Source organism: Pristiophorus japonicus, chromosome 8 (genome assembly GCF_044704955.1).
Source record: "Pristiophorus japonicus isolate sPriJap1 chromosome 8, sPriJap1.hap1, whole genome shotgun sequence".
NCBI lineage: Eukaryota > Metazoa > Chordata > Chondrichthyes > Pristiophoridae > Pristiophorus > Pristiophorus japonicus.
In genome coordinates, this window is record NC_091984.1 from 168173566 (window position 1) to 168196952 (window position 23387).

The following is a 23387-nucleotide window of genomic DNA, read 5'->3' on the forward strand; positions in this document are numbered from 1 at the left end:
CAGGACACCGGGGAGAACACCTCGGTGCTCTTCTTGAAATAGAGCCGTGTGATCTTTTGCATCCATCTGAGATGGCAGATGGTTTAACATCTCATCCGAAAGACAGCACTTTCAACGATGCAGCACTCCCTTAATACTGCCCCTCCGACAGTTTAGTGCTCGCTCAGTACTGCCCCTCCGACAGTGCAGCGCTCCCTCAGTACTGCCCCTCCGACAGTGCAGCGCTCCCTCAGTACTGCCCCTCCGACAGTGCAGCACTCCCTCAGTACTGCCCCTCCGACAGTGCAGCGCTCCCTCAGTACTGCCCCTCCGACAGTGCGGCACTCCCTCAGTACTGCCCCTCCGACAGTGCGGCACTCCCTCAGTACTGCCCCTCAGACAGTGCAGCGCGCCCTTGGTATTGACCCTCCCACAGTGCAGCACTCCCACAGTGCAGCCCCTCCAACAGTGCTGCCCTGCCCCTCCGACAGTGCAGCGCTCCCTCAATACTGCACGAGTGTCAGTCTAGATTTTGTTCTCAAGCCTCTGGAGTGGGACTTCAATCAACAACCTTCTGACTCGGGTGTGTGTGTTACCCACTGAGCCACAGCTGACAGTGGCGAAGGAGGCCCAGACAACAGAATGCTCCCAGATCCCACCTTGCCTGACTGTGATTTTCCTGGCTTTCTACGCACTTAATGCATCGCTGCAACCAACAGTGCTCTACTTTTTAAAGAGGGAATCTCCATCAGGGACCCCTTTTAAAGAGGGAGTCACTCCCCATCTCTGAGGGAATGGTAGCATAGTGGCTAGTAACCCAGTTCAGATCCATCCAGGGTAGCTGAGGAGTTTAAATTCAGTTAAAGAAATCTGGAGTAGAAAGCTAGTATCAGTAGTATATTGTCCCATCTGGTTCACTGATGTGCTTCCGGGAAGGATATCTGCCATACATACCACCTTTGGCCTATATGCGACAAGACCCACAGCTATGTGGTTGACTCCTAACTGCTCTCTGAAATATCCTAGCATAACACTCGAGGACAAGGGATGGGCAATAATTGCTGGCCAGTGAGGCCCACATCGTTTGAATGAATAAAATATCGAAGCGACACCTATTAAACGGAGTCCCTCCATCAGGGACTCTTTAAAGTGGGAGGCTCAACCCATCAGGGACCCTTTTTAAAGAGAAAGTCTATTTCCAAATTTGCTGATGATACAAAGATAGGTAGGAAAGCAAGTTGTGAGGAGGATACAAAGAATCTGCAAAGGGATATAAGATAGAGTGGGCAAAAATTTGGCAGAAGGAGTATAATGTGTGAAAATGTGAGGTTATCCACTTTGATAGGAAGAATAAAAAAGCAAAATATTATTTAAATGGAGGGAGACTACAAAATGCTGCAGTACAGAGGGATCTGTGGGTCCTTGTACATGAAACACAAAAAGTTAGCATGCAGGTACAGCAAGTAATTAGGAAGGCAATGGAATGTTGGCCTTTATTGCAAGGGGGATAGAATATAAAAGTAGGGAAGTCCTGCTACAACTGTGTATAAGGGCATTGGTGAGGCCACACCTGGAGAACTGCATACAGTTTTGGTCTCTATTTAGAAACATAGAAAATAGGTGCAGGAGTAGGCCATTCGGCCCTTCTAGCCTGCACCGCCATTCAATGAGTTCATGGCTGAACATTCAACTTCAGTACCCCATTCCTGCTTTCTCGCCATACCCCTTGATCCCCCTAGTAGTAAGGACCTCATCTAACTCCTTTTTGAATATATTTAGTGAATTGGCCTCAACAACTTTCTGTGGTAGAGAATTCCACAGGTTCACCACTCTCTGGGTGAAGAAGTTCCTCCGCATCTCGGTCCTAAATGGCTTACCCCTTATCCTTAGACTGTGACCTCTGGTTCTGGACTTCCCCAACATTGGGAACATTCTTCCTGCATCTAACCTGTCTAACCCCGTCAGAATTTTAAATGTTTCTATGAGGTCCCCTCTCATTCTTCTGAACTCCAGTGAATACAAGCCCAGTTGATCCAGTCTTTCTTGATAGGTCAGTCCCGCCATCCCGGGAATCAGTCTGGTGAACCTTCGCTGCACTCCCTCAATAGCAAGAATGTCCTTCCTCAGGTTAGGAGACCAAAACTGTACACAATACTCCAGGTGTGGCCTCACCAAGGCACTGTACAACTGTAGCAACACCTCCCTGCCCCTGTACTCAAATCCCCTCGCTATGAAAGCCAACATGCCATTTGCTTTCTTAACCGCCTGCTGCACCTGCATGCCAACCTTCAATGACTGATGTACCACGACACCCAGGTCTCTTTGCACCTCCCCTTTTCCTAATCTGTCACCATTCAGATAATAGTCTGTCTCTCTGTTTTTACCACCAAAGTGGATAACCTCACATTTATCCACATTATACTTCATCTGCCATGCATTTGCCCACTCACCTAACCTATCCAAGTCGCTCTGCAGCCTCACAGCATCCTCCTCGCAGCTCACACTGCCACCCAACTTAGTGTCATCTGCAAATTTGGAGATACTACATTTAATCCCCTCATCTAAATCATTAATGTACAGTGTAAACAGCTGGGGCCCCAGCACAGAACCTTGCGGTACCCCACTAGTCACTGCCTGCCATTCTGAAAAGTACCCATTTACTCCTGCTCTTTGCTTCCTGTCTGACAACCAGTTCTCAATCCATGTCAGCACACTACCCCCAATCCCATGTGCTCTAACTTTGCACATCAATCTCTTGTGTGGGACCTTGTCGAACGCCTTCTGAAAGTCCAAATATACCACATCAACTGGTTCTCCCTTGTCCACTCTACTGGAAACATCCTCAAAAAATTCCAGAAGATTTGTCAAGCATGATTTCCCTTTCACAAATCCATGCTGACTTGGACCTATCATGTCACCTCTTTCCAAATGCACTGCTATGACATCCTTAATAATTGATTCCATCATTTTACCCACTACCGATGTCAGGCTGACCGGTCTATAATTCCCTGTTTTCTCTCCCTCCTTTTTTAAAAAGTGGGGTTACATTGGCTACCCTCCACTCTATAGGAACTGATCCAGAGTCAATGGAATGTTGGAAAATGACTGTCAATGCATCCACTATTTCCAAGGCCACCTCCTTAAGTACTCTGGGATGCAGTCCATCAGGCCCTGGGGATTTATCGGAAGAGATATAGTTGCATTGAGGGAGTATTACCATCTGAGAAAACCTTTAATGGGAGACTCTCTCCTCATCAAGGACTCCTTTTAAAGTGGGGTTCTCTTCATCAGGGACCCCTTTTAAAGAGAGTCATTCTCCCTCGGTGACGCCTTTTAAAAAGGGAATCTCTTGATCAGGGACCCCTTTTAAAGAGAAGTTAAGAACATAAGAAATAGGAGCAGGAGTAGGTCATTTGGTCCCTCAAGACTGCTCCGCCATTCAATAAGATCATGGCTGATCTGATCATGAACTCGGTTCCACTTCCCCGCCTGCTCCCCATAACTCTCTCCTCCCTTATTGCTCAAAAATCTGTCTATCTCTGCCTTAAATATATTCAAATGACCCAAGATCCACAGTTCTCTGGGGCAGAGAATTCCACAGATTTACAACCCTCAGAGAAGAAATTTCTCCTCGTCTCAGTTTTAAATGGACGGCCCCTTATTCTGAGATTTTGTCCCCTAGTTTTAGTTTCTCTGATGAGTGGAAATATCCTCTCTCTATCCACCCTGTTGAGCCCCCTCATTATCTTACATGTTTCAATAAGATCACCTCTCATTCTTCTGAACTCGTGTGTGTGTGTGTAGACTCAACCTATCTTCATATGCCAACCCCATCTCTGGAATCAACCTAGTGAACTTTCTCTGAACAGCCTCCAATGCAGTATATCCTTCGTTAAATACAGAGACCAAAACTGTCGCAGTACTCCAGGTGTGGCCTCACCAATACCCTGTACAGTTGTAGCAGGACTTCTCTGCTTTTATACTCTATCCCCCTTGCAATAAAGGCCAACATTCCATTGGCCTTCCTGATTACTTACTGTACCTGCATACTAACTTTTTGTGTTTCATGCACAAGGATCTCCAGGTCCCGCTGTACTGCAGCACTTTGCAATTTTTCTCCATTTAAATTATAATTTGCATTTCTATTCTGCCAAAGTGGATAACTTCATATTTTCCCACATTACACTCCATCTGCCAAATTTTTGCCCGCTCACTTAGCCTGTCTGTATCCCTTTGCAGATTTGTTGCATCCTCACAATTTGTTTTCCCATCCATCCTTGTATCATTAGAAAACTTGGCTACATTACACTCGGTCCCTTCATCCAAGTCATGTAAATAGTTGAGGACCCAGCACCGATCCCTGCGGCACCCTACTAGTTACTGATTGCCAACCAGCAAATGACCCATTTATCCCGACTCTCTGTTTTCTGTTAGCCAATCCTCTATCCATGCTAATATATTACACCCAACCCTGTGAACTTTTATCGTGTGCAGTAATCTTTTATGTGGCACCTTATCGAATGCCTTCTGGAAATCCAAATGCACCACATCCACTGTTTCCCCTTTATCCACCCTGCTCATTACATCCTCAAAGAACTCCAGCAAATTTGTCAAACATGATTTCCCTTTCATAAAACTGTGCTGACTCTGCTTGATTGAATCATGCTTTTCCAAATGTCTTGCTACTGCTTAATGGATTCCAGCATTTTCCCAATGACAGATGTACGGCTAATTGGTCTATAGTTTCCTGCTTTTTGTCTGCCTCCTTTTTTAAATAGGGGCATTACAGTTGCAGTTTTCCAATCCACTGGGACCGCACCAGAATCCAGGGAATTTTGGTAGATTGATATCTCTGCAGCCACTTCTTTTAAGAATGTAAGACAGCAGGTCCAGGGGACTTGTCCACCTTTAGTCCCATTATTTTACCAATACTACTACTTTAATTCCTCCCTCCCTATCGCCCATTATTGGGATGTTTTTCGTGTCTTCTACCGTAAAGACCGATACAAAATATTTGTTAAAGAGGGAGTATTTCCATCATTGAGTCTCTGCATCGGGGACCTCTTTAAAAGAGGGAGTCACTCCATCACGTAAACCTTTTAAGGAGGACTGTCTACATCGGGGACCCCTTTTAAAGAGGGAGTCTCTTCCCATTAGCAACCACTTCTTTGGAGGTATTATCTCTATCAGGCATCCCTTTTAAATAGGGGGTCTCTCATCAGGGATCCCTTTTAAAGACGGAGTCTCTCCATCTGGGGCCGCTTTTAAAGAGGGAGTCTCTCACCGACACACCCCTTTTCAAGAGGCAGTCTCTTAATGAAGGACCTCTTTTAAAGAGTCATTCTCCACCAGGGATCCCTTTCAAAGAGGGAGTCTCTCCATTAGGGACCCGTTTTCAAGAGCGTGTCTCTCCCCATCAGTGACCTTTTAAAGAGGGAGTCTCTTCCCATCTGGATACACTTTTAATGAGGGATTCTTTCCCCATTAGGAACCACTTTTTAAGATAATATCCCACAGGCACCCCTTTTAAAGAGGGAGTCTTTCCATCAAGGATCTATTTTAAAGTCTCTCTCCACATCAGGGGCGCCTTTTCAAAGAGGAAGTCTTGTAATATAGAGCTCTACCTAATGGTAATGCAACCATTGCTGTTTATACAGTAAAAAGATCATGTGACTAGGTCACCTGACAAGGTCCTGTGTAATGGAGCCATGTGTATGTGTGTCTTTGTGATGTCGTAATGAAGATAGTACATTGGTGATGAAGGATACGATAATCGGATTCCCTAGCTGACTTTTTTGTTGGTGGATCATTCAGCCAACTGACAGAGACTTTGAGAGCTTCTTTGTTTTGCTGAACAGCTTAAAATTCAAGGTAAATTACAAGCACACTTGGCTGAACTGAAGAGTCCAGATTGCTGTACCTACGGGAATAATAGGGCGCTTAGGTGCGTTCCATCGCGACCGAGAGACTTTTGGAGCGTAAGTGGAGCAGCTAGAAATGTTTTTCATTGCAAATAGTATTGTCCACGATGATTAAAGAGGGAGTCTTTCCCCATCTGGAAACACTTTTAATGGGGGATTCTCTCCCCATTTGGAACCACTTCTTTAGAGCTATTATCTCCCTCAGGGACTCCTTTTTAAAGAGCGAGTCTCCCATGAGGGACACCGTTTGAAAAGGCAGTATCTCCATCAGAGATCCCTTTTAAAGAGGGGGTCTCTCTATCAGAGACCAGTTTTCAAGAGCATGTCTCTCTTCTCATCAGGGACCCTTTTAAAGAGGGGGTTTCACCATCAGGTGCTCGTTTTAAATAGCAAGTCTCTCTCTGCATTAGTGACCTCTTTTTAAAGAAGGAGTCTCTCCCCATCCGGAAACACTTTTAATGAGGGATTCTCTCCCCATTAGGAACCACTTCTTTAGAGGGATTATCTCCATTAGGGACCCCTTTTAAAGAGATAGTCATTCTCCATCAGTAATCCCTTTTCAAGAGGGAGTCTCTCCATCGGGGGCCCCTTTTAAAGAGCAAGTCTCTCTCCACATCAGAGATGCCTTTTAAAGAGGAGGTCTTGTAATATATAGCTCCACCTAGTGCACTACTGTACCACCTAGTGGACTACGGTGGTACTGCAACCACTGCTGTTTATACAATAAAAAGATCATGTGACTCGCTCACCCTTACAAGGTCCAGTGTAATGGAGCCATGTGTATGTGTGTCTTTGTGATATCATAAAGAAGATATTACAATGGCGACGTAAGATACGATAATTGGATTCCCTAGCTGACATTTTTGTTGGTGGATCATTCAGCCAACTGACAGACTTTGAGAGCTGCTTTGTTTTGCTGAACAGCTAAAAATCCAAGGTAAATTACATGCACGCTTGGCTGAACTGAAGATTCCAGATGGCTGTACCTACGGGAATAATAGGGCGCTTGGGTGAGTTCCATCATGACCGAGAGACTTTTGGAACATATGTGTTATGACTAGAAAAGTTTTTCACCTGACATAGTATCGTCGAAGTCCCCGACGATTAAAACCGTCACCGGGTGGTCTTAGAAAGAAAATGGATAGGGAGTCTCCCTCCATCAGGGACACTTCGAGAGGGAGTCTCTCCATCAGGGATACCTTTTAGAGAGAGAGTCTCTCTCCAACAGGGACCCCTTTTAAAGAGAGAGTCTACCATCAAGGACCCCCTTTAAAGGGGGAGTTTCACCAGGGACCCCTTTCAAAGAGTGAGTCTCTCCATCAGGGACCCGTTTTCAAGAGTGTGCCGCTCTCCCAATCAGGGACCCCTTTCAAAGAGGGGGTCTCCCCATCAGATACTCGTTTTAATTAGCAAATCTCTCTCCATCTTTGACCCCTTTTAAAGACAGTTTCTCTCCCCACCAAGGACCCCTTTTAAAGAAGGAGTCCCCACATCAGGGCACTCTTTTAAAGAGGTAGTCTATACACAAAGGGCCCCTTTTAAAGAGGGAGCCTCCCAATCACAGACCTGTTTTAAAGAGAGAGAGACTCTCCCCATCAGGGATCCCATTTAAATAAGGAAGTATCTCCATCTGAGACCCCCTTTAATGGGGGACTCTCTCCCCATCAGGGACCCCTTTTAAAGAAGGAATCACTATCAGAGGTCCCTTTTCAAGAGCAACTGCCTCCATCAGTGACACCTTTTCGAGAGGGAGTCACTATCAGGGACCCCTTTTAACGAAGGAGTCTCTCCATCACATATGCCTTTTAAGGAGGGACTGTCTACATCAGGGATCCTTTTGTAAGACCAAGTCTCTCCCCATCAAGGAACCCTTTTAAACTGAGAGTTTCCCCATCAGTGACCCCTTTAAAAGAGATAGTCCCTCCCGCAGGGACCGCTTTTAAAGAGAGAGACTCACCCCATCGAGGACCCCTTTTAAAGGCGGAATGTCTCCATCCGGAAACATTTTTAAGGAGGGATTCTTTCCCCATTTGGAACCACTTTAAAGTTATTATCTCCATCAGGGACCCCTTTTGAAGAGGGAGTCTCTCCATCAGGGACCAATTTAAAAGAGAATATTACTCCATCTGAGAAAACCTTTAATGGGAGACTCTCTCCCCATCAAGGACCCCTTTCAAAGAAGGAGTCTCTCTATCAGGGACCACTTTTAAAGAGGGAGGCTCTCTATCGGGGACCCATTTTAAAGAGCAAGTCTCTCTCCACATCAGGGATGCCTTTTAAAGAGGAAGTCTTGTAAGATATAGCTCCACCTAGTGCACTACTGCACCACCTAGTGGACTACAGTGGTAATGCAACCTCTGCTGTTTATACAATAAAAAGATCATGTGACTAGGTTACCTGACAAGGTCCTGTGTTATGGAGCCATGTGTATGTGTGTCTTTGTGATGTCGTAAAGAAGATATTACATTGGCGATGTAGGATAGGATAATCGGATTCCCTAGCTGACAATTTTGTTGGTGGATCATTCAGCCAACTAACAGAGACTTTGAGAGCTTTGTTTTGCTGAACAGCTAAAAATCCAAGGATAATTACAAGCACACTCGGCTGAACTGAAGAGTCCAGGTGGCTGTACCTATGGGAATAATAGGGCGCTTGGGTGAGTTCCATCGCGACCGAGAGACTTTTGGAGCATATGTGGAGCGGCTAGAAATGTTTTTCACTGCAAATACTATCGTCGAAGTCCCCGACTATTAAAACCGTCACCGGGTGGTCTTAGAAAGAAAATGGATAGGGAGTCTCCCTCCATCAGGGACACTTCGAGAGGGAGTGACTCCATAAGGGATACCTTTTAAGAGAGAGAGTCTCTCCTTCAACGAACACTCCCCTTTTAAAGAGCGTCTCTCCATCAGTGATGCATTTTTAAGTGGGAGTCACTATATCAGGGACCCCTTTAAAAGAGGGACTCTCTCCCCATCAGGGACCCCTTTTAAAGAGAGAGTCATTCTCCATCAGGGACCCCTTTTAAAGAGGGATTTTCTACATCAGGTATCTCTTTTAAAGAGGGACTCTCTCCCATCACTTGTGACTGAAAGATTGTTTCCAGTGGAGTTCTGCAGGGCTCAGTACTAGGTCCCTTGCCTTTTGTGGTATACATCAATGATCTAGACTTGAATTATAGGGCGTATGATTAAGAAGTTTGCAGATGATACTAAAATCGGCTGTGTGGTTGATAAGAAGAAAGCCATAGACGGAATAAAGGCATACGGAATGCTTGCCTTTATTCAGAGACCCCTTTTAAAGAGAGAGTCATTTGCCATCAGGGATCCTTTTTAATGAGGGAGTATCCCCATCAGGGACCCCTTTTAAAGAGGGTCCCCTATTTAAGACGTTGACTCTCCATGAGGGACCCCTTTTAAAGAGGGAGTTACTCTCAGGGACACCTGTTAAAAAGGGAATCTTTCCATCAGGGACCCATCTTAGAGGGAGGACTAAAAATTTGCCAAGCTTGTGCCTGTTTTTTTGCGATATTTCACCATTTTTGGTAAAGAACCACCTAGCAGGAAATTCAGAGAAATCTTGCGGCGGCTGTTTTTATGTACCACTGGGGAGAGGACCGACGCTGTGCAAAACTTGAAATAGCGCTTTCGCCAAAAATTTGGTTCAGCTCGCACCCGTATTTATTGTAAAAAAAAAAACACCAGGTAAAAAGCTGTGTTGCAGGCCTTGGAGCAGCAGTAGGTAGGAAGACCTGCAAAAAATGTACGTTAAAATTTTTATTTTTTATTCTTTTTCAGCGATTCAATAGTTAAGTGTCTTGTAAATGATTTGTGATTTTTTGCAATTTCTTTGGAGGTGTTTTCCCCCCTCTCAAGGCCTCTCTCGCAGCGGTATCGATCTCGGAGCAAAGTTGCAGAAATTTTGCAGTTAGCATCATGAATCCTCGTGCAACGCCGATTTTTACTGCTGCGCAAATTGAAGCTTGACTTTTAGGCCACGTAGCTTTACCGGAGTGAAAGCAGTATTTTTGGCGCAAAATACCGATTTCGACAAAAAACGAATTTCTAGCCCGGAGTCTTGTAATATATAGCTCCACCTATTGGACTACTGCTCTACCTAGTGGACTACTGCGATAATGGAACCACTGCATTTTATACAATAAAAGGATCATGTAACTAGGTCACCTAACAAGTGCCTGTGTAATGGAGCCATCTTGTATGTGTGTCTTTGTGATGTCGTAAAGAAAATATTCATCATCATCGGCAGTCCCTCGGAATCGGGGAAGACTTGCTTCCACTCTTAGCATGAGTTCTTAGGTGGCTGAACAGTCCAATATGGGAACCACAGTCTCTGTCACAGGTGTGACAGATGAGAGAAGGGGTGGGTGGGACTGATTTGCCACGCGTTCTTTCCGCTGCCTGCTCTTGATTTCTGCATGCTCTAGACGACGAGCCTCGAGGCGCTCAGTGCCCTTCTGGATGCACTTCCTCCAATTAGAAACATAGAAAATAGGTGCAGGAGCAGGCCATTCGGCCCTTCAAGCCTGCACCACCATTCAATATGATCATGGCTGATCATGCAATTTCAGTACCCCACTCCTGCCTTCTCTCCATACCCCCTGATCCCTTTACCCGTAAAGGCCACATCTAGTTCCCTTTCGAATATATCCAATGAACTGGACTCAACAACTTTCTGTGGTAGAGAATTCCATAAGTTCACAATTCCCTGGGTGAAAAGGTTTCTCCTCATCTCGGTCCTATATGGCTTACCCCTTACCCTTAGATTGTGATCCCTGGTTCTGGACATCCCCAACATCGGGAACATACTTCCTGCATCTAACCTGTCCAATCCTGTCAGAATTTTATATGTTTCTATGAGATCCCCTCTCATTCTTCTAAATTCCAGTGAATATAAGGCTAGTTGATCCAGTCTTTCTTCATATGTCAGTCCTGCCATCCCGGGAATCAGTCTTGTGAACCTTCGCTGCACTCCCTCAATAACAAGAATGTCCTTCCTCAGATTAGGAGACCAAAACTGCACACAATACTCAAGGTGTGGCCTCACCAAGGCCCTATACAACTGCAGCAAGACCTCCCTGCTCCTATACTCAAATCCTCTCGCTATGAAGGCCAACATGCCATTTGCTTTCTTAACTGCCTGCTGTACCTGCATGCCTACTTTCAATGACGGATATACCATGACACCCAGGTCTCGTTGCACCCCCCCATTTTACTAATCTGTCACCATTCAGATAATAATCTGCCTTCCTGTTTTTGCCACCAAAGTGGATAACCTCACACTTATCCACATTATACTGCATCTGCCATGCATTTGCCCACTCATCTAACCTGCCCAAGTCACCCTGCAGCCTCTTAGCATCCTCCTCACAGCTCACACTGCCATCCAGCTTAGTGTCATCTGCAAACTTGGAGATATTACATTCAATTCCTTCATCTAAATCATTAACATATATTGTATATAGCTGGGGTCCCAGCACTGAATGTTGCGGTACCCCACTAGTCACTGCCTGCCATTCTGAAAAGGACCCGTTTATTCCCACTCTTTGCTTCCTGTCTGCCAACCAGTTCTCTATCCACGTCAATACATTGCCCCCAATCCCATGTGCCTTAATTTTGCACACTAATCTCTAGTGTGGGACCTTGTCAAAAGCCTTTTGAAAGTCCAAATACACCCTTATCCACTCTACTAGTTACATCCTCAAAAAATTCTAGAAGATTTCCCTTTCATAAACCCATGCTGACTTGGACCGATCCTGTCACTGCTTTCCAAATGCGCTGCTATTACATCTTCAATAATTGATTCCAGCATTTTCCCCACTACTGATGTCAGACTAACCGGTCTATAATTCCCTGTTTTCTCTCTTCCTCCTTTTTTTAAAATGTGGGGTTACATTAGCCACCCTCCAATCCATAGGAACTGATCCAGAGTCCATTGAATGTTGGAAAATGACCACCAATGCATCTACTATTTCTAGGGCCACTTTAAGTACTCTGGGATGCAGACTATCAGGCCCTGGGGATTTATCGGCTTTCATTCCCATCAATTTCCCTATCACTATTTCCTGACTAATAAGGATTTCCCTCAGTTCCTCCTTCTTGCTAGACCCTCAGTCCCCTAGTATTTTCGGGAGGTTATTTGTGTCTTCCTTAGTGAAGACAGAACCAAAGTATTTGTTCAATTGGTCTGCCATTTCCTTGTTCCCCATTATGAATTCACCTGATTCTGACTGTAAGGGACCTACATTAGTCTTCACTAATCTTTTTCTCTTCACATATCTATAGAAGCTTTTGCAGTCAGTTTTTATGTTCCCTGCAAGCTTACTCTTATACTCTTATTTTCCCCCTCCTAAATAAACCCTTAGTCCTCCTCTGCTGAATTCTAGGTCTCGTAGTAGTATTTATCCCAGTCCTCAGGTTTGCTGCTTTTTCTGGCCAATTTATATACCTCTTCCTTGGATTTAACACTATCCTTAATTTCCCTTGTTAGCCACGGTTGAGCCACCTTCCTCGTTTTATTTTTACACCAGACAGGGATGTACAATTGTTGAAGTTCATCCATGTGATCTTTAAATGTCTGCCATTGCCTATCTACCATCCACCCTTTAGGTATCATTCGCCAGTCTATCCTAGCCAATTCACGTCTCATACCATCGAAGTTACCTTTCTTTAAGTTCAGGACTCTAGTCTCTGAATTAACTGTCACTCTCCATCTTAATGAAGAATTCTACCATATTATGATCACTCTTCCCCAAGGGGCCTCTCACAACAAGATTGCTAATTAATCCTCTCTCATTACACAAGACCCAGTATAGGGCGGTCGTTGGCCAGGGATTCCCAGGTGTCAGTGGGGATGTTGCACTTTATCAGGGAGGCTTTGAGGGTATCCTCGTAACATTTCCGTTGCCCACCTTTGGCTCGTTTGCCGTGAAGGAGTTCCGAGTAGAGCGCTTGCTTTGGGAGAGTCGTGTCTGGCATGCGAACGACGTGGCCTGCCCAGCGGAGCTGATCAAGTGTGGTCAGTGTTTAAATGCTGGGGATGTTGGCCTGGACGAGGACGCTAATGTTGGTATGACTGTCCTCCCAGGGGATTTGTAGGATCTTGCGGAGACATCGTTGGTGGTATTTTTCCAACGACTTGAGGTGTCTGCTGTACATGGTCCATGTTTCTGAGCCATACAGGAGGGCGGGTATTACTACAGCCTTGTAGACCATGAGCCTGGTGACAGTTTTGAGGGCCTGGTCTTCAAACACTCTTTTTCTCAGGCGGCCGAAGGCTGCACTGGCGCACTGGAGGCAGTGTTGGATCTCGTCGTCAATGCCTGCTCTTGTTGATAGGAGGCTCCCGAGATAAGGGAAGTGGTCCACGTTGTCCAGGGCCGCACCGTGGATCTTGATGACTGGGGGGCAGTGCTGTGCGGCGAGGACAGGCTGATGGAGGACCTTTGTCTTATGGATGTTTAGCGTAAGGCCCATGCTTTCGTATGCCTCAGTAAATACGTTGACTATGTTCTGGAGTTCAGCCTCTGTGTGTGCGCAGACGCAGGCGTTGTCCACGTACTGGAGCTCGACGACAGAGATTGGGGTGGTCTTGGATCTGGCCTGGAGACGGTGAAGGTTGAACAGGTTCCCACTGGTTCTGTAGTTTAGTTCCACACCAGCAGGAAGCATGTCAACTGTGAGGTGGAGCATGGCAGCGAGGAAGATTGAGAAGAGGGTTGGGGCGATGATGCAGCCCTGCTTGACCCCGGTCCGGATGAGAATGGGGTCTGTGATGGATCCGTTGGTAAAGATCACGGCCTGCATGTCGTCGTGGAGCAGGCGGAGGATGGTGACGTACTTTTGGGAGCATCCGAAATGGAGAAGGACGCTCCATAGACCCTCGTGGTTGACAGTGTCAAAGGCCTTTGTAAGGTCGAAGAAGGCCATGTATAAGGGCTGGCGCTGCTCCCTGCATTTTTCCTGCAACTGTCGCGCTGCAAAGATCATGTCCGTTGTGCCCCGTAGGGGACGAAATCCGCACTGCGACTCCGGGAGGAGCTCCTCGGTCACAGGGAGAAGACGGTTGAGGAGGACTCTTGTTGATAGGATTAGGCGGTAACAGTGGGCCCTGACGGTTGAGCGATGACTTTCCTAGTGGCTGATAGCAGGGAGATTCCTCTGTAGTTGCCACAGTCGGACTTGTCCCCTTTTTTAAAGATGGTCAGTTACTGCATCTCTAAGATCTCCCAGCATGCTCTCCTCCCTCCAGATGAGAGAGATGAGGTCATGTATTTGCGCCAACAGTGCCTCTCAGCCATACTTCAGTGGCTCAGCAGGGATTCCGTCCGCTCCCATAGCCTTGTTTTTTGGCTGTCTTATGGCTTTTTCTACCTCGTGCAGTGTTGGGGTCTCACTGAGGTGGTGGCGGGTTGCATGCTGCAGGATGGAGTCGAGAACACTCGAGTCAAAGGCAGAGTCTCAACTGAGGAGATCTTCAAAGTGCTCCTTCCAGCGGGCCCTCACTGCCTCGGTGTCCTTGATGAGTGTTTCCCCGTTCTTGGCCAGCAGTGGGGTGGGGCCTTGGGTGTTTGGGCTGTAGGTGGCTTTGACTGCGATGAAGAATCCTCGCACATCATGGCTGTCGGCCAGGTGCTGTATCTCCTGTGCTTTCTCCATCCACCACCTGTTCTTTAGGTCCTGGGTTTTTTGTTGGACCTCAGCCTTGAGCCATCTGTAATGCTGCTTTGCTGCTCCCAAGTTGGGTTGTTGTTTAAGGCTCAGAAATGCCCTGCGCTTGCGATCTATTAGCTCTTGAATCTCCTGATCATTCTCATCAAACCAGTCCTGGTGTTTCCTGATTGAGTGACCGAGCGTCTCTTTGCAGGCATTGGTTATGGAGGCCTGGTGGGCAGAACAAGCACTGTGAGCATTCTGCGTCTCGGGGTCATCAAGGCACGCCAGGTTAGCTGTGAGGCGCTGACTGTATAGGGCTCTCTTAGCTGGGTCCTTAAGTGCCCCGGCATTGACGTTTTGCGGCACTGCTTCTGCTGCCCCCTCCGCTTTGGGGCTACGTTGATGTCAATGATGGATCGGATTAGGCGGTGGTCCGTCCAGCAGTTGTCAGCTCCTGTCATGGCGTGGGTGATGCGCACATCCTTGTGATCCCTGGCTTGGACAATGACATAGTCGAGCAGGTGCCAGTGCTTGGAGCGAGGGTTTGCCACGATGCCTTGTATTTGTCCCTCTGGTGGAACAAGGTGTTGGTAATGACAAGTTCATGCTCTAGACATTTTTTCAGGAGTAGGGTACCACTGGAGTTGGCTTTTCCTACCCCCTCTCTTCCAATCATGCCTCCCCAGAGGTCTGTGTCCTTGCCAACCCTGGCGTTGAAGTTGCCAAGGAGGATCAGTTTGTCGCCCGCGGGGACGCAGGACAGGGATTTTTCGAGGTTGCAGTAAAAACCCTCTTTGGCCTCATCTGTTGCATCGAGTGTTGGGCATATGCACTGATGACTGTGGCACACTGGTTCCGGGATAGGGTGAGTCAAAGAGTCACGAGGTGTTCGTTAACCCCGCAGGGGGGTCTTTGAGGTGGTCGACCAGCTCGTTTTTGATGGCGAAGTCGACTCCGTGGAGGCTGCATTCTTCCTCTGGTTTCCCTTTTCAAAAGGTGTAACCTCCACCTTATTCCTTGAGCTGGTCTTCCCCTGCCTGCCGGGTCTCGCTTAGGGCAGCGATGTCAATATCAAAGCGTCTAAGTTCCCGGGCAACTATGGCGGTGCGGCGTTCCAGTCTGTCGCTGTTGGGGTTGTCCATGAGGATCCTGACGTTGCAGGTCCTGAACTTCATGTTCGAGGAATGGAAGATGCCTGTGCATGAGTTCTTTTAACGTGGGGTGGTCATTGCACACCGGCCACCACACAGGCTTAGCTGAGCAAGGTCTTGGTCCAGTGGCAAGGGGGTCCAAGATGACTGGAGACCAGGCACTGCTGTATGGGCCTAGTTGCTTACGACGAGATATTGGCCGCAGGCTCGGCACTGAGTAGCATCCTTGATGGTAAGTGGTCCAAGGCTTGGTTGGGGGCAGGCATTGGGAGGGTCAGTGGCCCACTGGGGCTCAGAGTGGGAGGGCAGGGGGGTCACAGCCTTGGTACTCACCACGTGCTGGAGGAGGAGAGGAGGCCAGGTCATCAGTGGAGAAGGAGAGGTCCAGTTGTCACTGAAGGAGTGGGGAGAGGCCAGCCGGCCCGGTCACTGTTGAGGATGAGGTTGCCTGTCGCCACAGGAGGTCCAGCCGTCTGTCGTGGAGGAGAGGTCCATCTGCCACCGCTGGCGGTGTTCCAATCGCTGCTGGAGGAGGGTTGGGTGCGGGGTGGAGGACCAATAGCCAGGCCCAGCTGCCCAATCGCTGCAGGAGGCCCAGCCAGGAAGCTCAACTCGCGTCGAGTCACCTGATATCTAGCTTGCTGGGCGCCGTCGAGGGTCAGGGATCGGGTGGAGCAACTGGAACCGGGAGAGGGGGGAGGTTGTGGGAAAGGTCCAGGTTGATGCTGCAGGAGGTACGGACGTCTGAGTAGCCGATGGGTGGTTTGGGGTGAAGCCTGAGGTAGGCCTGGGTTTTGGGATTTGAAGATATTACATTGGCGACGTAGGATAGAATAATCAGACTCCCCAGCTGATATTTTTGTTGGTGGATGATTCAGCCAACCGACAGAGAGACTTTGAGAGAGGGAGTCTCTCCTTCAGGGAGCCCTTTTCAACAGCATGTCTCTCTCCCCATCAGGGACCCTTTTAAAATTAGAGTCTCTCCATCAGGGATCTTTTAAAGAGGAAGTCTCTCCATCAGTGACCCCTTTTTAAGAGGGAATCTCTCCGTAATATATTCTCTACGACATCACAATACACAGACTACAAGGTGGCTCCATTCCTTTCATTATTATATATGAGCAGTTGCATTACTACAGTAATCCACTATGTGGAGCAGTAGTCCACTAGGCGGAGCTATATATTACACTCCTCCCTCCTTAATGAAGATGTAATCATAACAAAATAATCATCATACATAACTTTCATGGTTATACATAACAAAAGATATGTTCTTATTTTGCCATATTTACAAATCAAACTTAACCATTGGTTTTCTGCTTCGAAGAGGAAACCTTCGCTCTTGAGCAGAACTTTCCAAACATGGTGTCGAGCTTAGACTTATTCTAGGCTGAGCCTGAGGAGAGTTATCCTCCGAGGGATGGCCTTGATCTACATTTGAACTCTCTGCAACTTCAGACTGTTTGTCTGCCTGACTTAGATTCAGACTTAAATTCTGACTTTCTCTTCTATTGTGTGAAGTTTGGCTTCAACAACGAGAATCTGGTTGTTGGCTGTTGTTTGCGAAACAACTCTGCTGGTGTTCTACCAGTAGTTTTGTGAGGAGTATTACGATAAGTAATCAGAAAATTAGCCAATTTGTGGTCCAATGACAACTGCCGTTTCTTTGGAATTGGGTCCAAGATTTGCTTGATGACCACGTTTTACAATTTGTACTGTGCGCTCTGCTGCACCATTTGAAACAGGGTGGTTCGGTGGAACACAATTGTGGCCCATTATCAGACAAAATTTCTACTGGGAGGCCATATTAAGAAAATAATCATCGCAAATTGTCTAATGTTTCACTTGTTATTTTCCGCATTGGAAACACCTCTACCCATTTCGAATGGCTATCAATAACAATGAACAATTGCTGTCCTTCTAGCTCAGCAAAATCTGTATGTAACCTTTTCACACCCTGGGAGGCCATTTCCATGGCTGTAATGATACCGATGGTGGTTTCTTGCTTACCGATTGACATGTTGTACATTGACTAATGATGTACTCTATGGGCTAGATTTTCCACTTCACATGGCCCATCTATGGCCCATATATCGCCCAAAATGGACCACTATCGTCAATTTTGAGGAAAAAGTGGAAACTAGGCCAGAAAGATCGGCGGAAAAATAAGCCCCCAAGTTTCAGCTCACTTCGCCGAGCTGATCGCCGAGCTGATCGGCTACACATGGCCCATCCCAATTTTCGGCACATCACAATCACAAGGCCGGGCTGATCGCTCGCCAAGAACAAGGCTGGGTAATAGTTGCTTTTCCCGGGCTTTACTGAAGGAAATCGGCATTACGGACGTAATTTTGAAGATTGGAGGAAGGATGGAGGCAGCTAAAAAAATTGTGCTTAGATAGTTGTGAGTTATTTAAGGGCCCTGTATAGATAGATCTACTCAGATTATTAATTTAATTTAATTTTAATAATAGTAGCCTAGCGGATTAGGAATTTTTTAGTGAAAAGTGCATTTATAGCAATTGAAAATAATTATTGATAGTGATAGGCCTATGTTTTCTGCGCCATTATTGGTAACTGCTCACAAGCTGGTTTCTGAAAGGATCAATCGAAGAGATGGCAGAGTAATGTGGAGACATAGGAGGCGAGCGTACATCCAACGAAGGTACTTGGAAAAGCAATCTTACCTCAACTTGTCTGAAAATGCGTGTCTTAGGAGGCTGCGCTTTCAGAAGGAGGTCATCGATGAGATTTGCCAGCTCATCAAAGGGGGATCTGCAGCCTTCCAGCACCATCAGAACCGCACTGTCCATTGAGGTGAAGGTTACTGCAGCCCTAGCCTCCACGCATCGGGATCTTTTCAGGCTTCAGTTGGCAACATCTATCATATCTCTCAGCACGCCACACACTGCTGCATTCAGCAGGTGACTGAAGCCCTTTACACTCACAGGATGAACTTTATAAGCTTCCCTATGACCAGGGAGGCACAGACCGGGAGGGCTTTGGGCTTTTCGAAAATAGCAGACTTCCCCAAGTGCAGGGTGCAATAGACTGCACGTACATTGCCCTGAAAGCCCCTTTAACGAACACAGAGGTGTTTCGTAACAGAAAGGGATTCCACTCTCTGAATGTGCAGCTTGTTGTCAACCACAAGGTCAATTTTTTTTTTTTTTTTAAATTTTTCGTAGCCAATCTTTCCAATTCTTTGTCAGATCACAAACGCCAGAGGTCACCTTGCACACATCAAGGATCACCCTGCGCTAATGCTCTTAGCAAAGGCCTAGAGCCCAAGCACCGTTCCTGGAAGTACTGCAATACCAGGTTCGTGCCATGAAGGTGGATGGGTCAGGCCCCCCACACACCTCCGTGGAGGTGGATGGGTCAATCCACCCCACCCACAAGGTAAATGCTACATTTCCTGGCAGCATCCATGACGTGCACATTCTACGTGAGAGTGTTATCCCTGACCTGTTTGTCAATCAGCCAGTAGGTCACGGTTGGATGCTGGGGAATAAGGGATATGGGGCTAGGACCTCCACTTTTGAGCTTATCGCCCAAAAATGGGCGTTATTTCCGGCGTGTGCGGTAAAAAAAGGTTTTCAGATCGCCGGCTTCTCACCCATTCTCAAAACACCTAGTTTACATTTTTGAAAATGGCCGTTACCGTGAGCGATATCAAATGGGCGGTAACATTACATTTTTTTGACCTACTGCCATAAAGTATGCCTGTTCTTAGCAACGGCATGGCAACGCTCGATTCCTGCAATTCTGGAGGTCAAGGGTCACCATGACATGCGCAGAAGAGGAAACAGAGAGAGAGAGCTCAGAGGGACTGAAGGCGTGTCTGGGTGTGGCTGCTTTGAGAGGAAGGAGGGAGACTTTAGAGTTTCACAGTAAGTAGCAAACAAAAATTAGCTGTTACCAGCCACACATTTGACCGAATTTGCCCGACAATGGAGAAAGAGGAGGAGGCATCACAGCACGCTGTGGAGACTGATGCTGGAGAGAGCAGTGAGGTGGGAGAGGAGCACACTGGAGTCCGCAAAAGAGCCAGGAGGTTCTCGAATGAGGCAAATGCCTCCCTCCTGCAGGAGGTTGAGTCACGCTGGGGTGATTTGACACAGGGAGGGTGTGGGAAGCCCACCCCAAAGGCCTACCAGAGGATATGGACCGAGATAGCAGAGGTGGTCTCGTCGGCGACCAACGAGGTGCGTGAGGGCAACCAATGCCGCAAACGATGGAATGACCTTGTGGGATCCGCATTACATTGATTTACATGTACTTATGTATTTATATAATTTGATTTATAACAGTCATGAGTGACTATCAGCAAATGTGAGGTCTTGCACTTTTACCAGCAATATTTTACTCAAAGCCTGCTGTCACGGTGTACGTCTTTATGTAAAGAATAATAATCATAATAATCATGATTACATCTGTCAGTTATGCGTTGTACCAGTGTCTGTGACAGTACCTAGCAATGATATCATGCAATGATCTCATGCCATGTCGTTCTGTCACCTTTTACAGAAGCTATCGACGATGAGGTCCGTGCAGAGGCGAACGGGTGGGGGGGTCACCAGTCCCCAGCAACATCACTGAGATGGAGGAGCAAGTGCTAGCACTCGTGGGGAAGCACACCCGGACAGCCACGGACACATCTGCAGACTCTGAAGTGATGCCACATGAGTAAAGTTTACACCATGCGTGATGTAAAGTCAATAGATGCCACACCACTCATATCCGACCAATCATATATGATAAATGATTTCTAAAAGTGTCATAGAAATAATGCTGGCCTCATGAAAATCATTGCAATCCACAATGTGTTGATGGTCATGAAATGTGGTGTCTGCGATGATTTTGAGAGCGGTGGTGCTTTTGTCGTGCATATGCTGTGTGTAGCGCTGGACTTACCTTGTCACCCTAGAACCCTCTTCTCCTCTAACAACCTCATTTGTGTCTTGCAGCTCAGCCAGCAGCATGGCCCCAGGCAGGACCACAGAGGCCAGACGGTGGGGGCACGGGGCAGGAGTCGGCAGACGATCCTACATCTGGTGCTGAGGAGCTCCGATTCTCGCCAGTCAATCCGTTGAGTCTGTTCTCCATGGATGAGAGCGCGGACTTCGAAGAACCTGCATCGCCATGCTCCAGAAGCCATTCCACTAAAAGGCCCTGTTGGTCCTCTGGTCATTCCCGCCTCCACTCTGCAGGTGCCGGCCCCAAGCACCTCTCCACAGGTCACCCTATTTGTCCCCAGGATGCTGCCAACCCCGCAGAGGCCTCGTGGACATAGTAGGTCTGATCCACGAGCGTGACTTGACAGCAGAGAGATGGTTCAGTTGTCCAGGAGGACTGTAGACATTGGTGACCAGCTCATAGAAGCTTTGGGGGGCATATCCCGACACCTGGCCACCATATCCGTGTACATTCCGCGCATGGCTGAGTCCCTGGATGTGATAGCCAGGAACATTGCTGCCACAGAGCGCGGCACTCCACCCCTAGGTTCTGCACCACCACTGCGAACGACAGACGCGAGCAAGGACCAGGATCCTGCTTCTGCATCAGAGAATGTTGCCCCCTCGGCACCCCCTGCTCCCGTACCCATCCAACCAACGCATCTGCCTTCATCTCTCCCAATGAGGCACTGCCTGAGGAGCTCCTCGGCTAGGCGCTGTGGAGCGAGGAGGGGAAGGGATAGAGGTGGGGAGAAGGAAGAGAGGGGGGAAGGAAAGTGAGGTGCATTTCCGCAGGTGATGACTCTGTTATATCTCCATCTGGGTGTATGAAATTTGTTGCAACGTATGAGGGCTGGGAACCACGCTCCTGCTTTGCCTTTGTATTCTGTGTTGCTGGACATGTTGACCAAGTGATTATGTCAATGGTGGAAAAAGTAGGATGTGGGCGGGGGTTGGGTGTTATTGGCTGTTACTTATGATTTCAGACCAATGTTGGTATTAAACTTTTGTTATTGAACATAACCTTGTTGCGCATTGTCTCAGATAGCTGGGCCATTACACACTGGTGATTCCTTACCGTGAAAGGTTTAATACAACTTAACATCAATCAACGTAAACTTTAACTGGCACCAAGGTGATGGGCACCATTGATGTCTGAGCTGCACACACACAGCAGTGTGTCAACGTTGTCACTCACATCAGTGCTCTTTCAGGCAAATCTTTCAGATATCAGCTCCTCACGTAAGAGTGGGATTTAACAAATGCCAGCCACACCACTGGGGTCCATCCCGGTTAGTTCCACTTTTTGTGGGCATTTTTTTGAGTGAGTGATATTCTGGGCGATATGTGCGCGAGGTGGTGAAATTGACGGTGGGCGATCTCCATGGCCGCTAGTTTGGGTAAATATGCTCTTTACGACGAAAAACAGTCGGCGGGCGTTATTATTGAATCTCGGCATTAAGTCCATGAGGAAAGTAACGCTGGGCGATAATATGGGCGCTGATTCCGCTCAAAAAAAGTGGGCGGGCGGTAATATTTTTTCTCGCCGTTAAGCACATGGGGAAAATAATGCTCGGCGATAAGTCTCCTAAAAAAGCCCGTCAGTTTCCATTTTGGGCCAAAATGGGCGCTATCTGGGCGTTATACATAATTTCAGTGGTTAAATGGGCGTTAAGTGGGCATCAAGCAGGCAAAAAAAGTGGAGGTCCTAGCCCATGGCGTTGCCAGTTGGCTGATGACCCCACTGCGTAATCCCGTCACTGAAGCAGGGAAACATTACAATGAAAGCCACATAGCGACACGCAACATCGTCGAAAAGACAATTGGAGTCCTAAAGCAGCACTTCAGATGCCTGGACCATTCTGGGGGGAGCCTACAGTACCACCCTGACCAGGTCGCTGAGTTTATTGTGGTACGTTGCATGCTGCATAACCTAGCTATAAAGAGAGGACAACTAATGCCAGATGGGGCTGCAGGTCCACCTCCAGAAGGGGAGCCAGAACAGCCAGCCGGCGAGGAGGAAGAGGCGGAAGAGGAGGCTGGTGAGGATCTAGGGGAGGCCAATCAGCCTGGCGATCGAGCCATGGTCCACCCCCACCCCCCGCGAAGACCAGTACCCAGTGGTAGTTACGCAGCTGCTAAGCTGTTGCGTCAGCAGCTCATTTATGAATGCTTTGCCTGAACTTACATTGTGGATAGTCACATTTACATTTACAATTAAGGTTCAGCAAAAGTTGCATTTGCGTTGAGTTACGTTTTTGCCTTGCCTGCACAGGTCTGGCATTTGCATTAATGCTTAACTTAAGTAAACCTTTGTTATAATAATAGAATGCACAACAAATGCAGAACAATTGTTAAATGTTATGCTTAATGTAACTATAAGAATGCACAACAATTGTTAAACAATACAAAATGTTATTTAACACAACGAATTTAGAAAATTTTTCTTTCAACGCCCTGGGCTGACTTGACACGAGATGTGCATAGGAAACCTCCACCCCGTGTCCCACCTGTGACAGAGACTGTGGTTCTTGTATTGGACATATAAAGCCACCTAAGAACTCATGTTAAGAGTGGAAGCAAGTCTTCCTCGATTCAGAGGGACTGCCTATGATAAATCATACACCTCTGACGTAACGGGGTCATGTTTGGTTGCTCTACCAATTTCTTCAGCAGTGACTGGCAATTCATCAATGTATGAAAAATAGA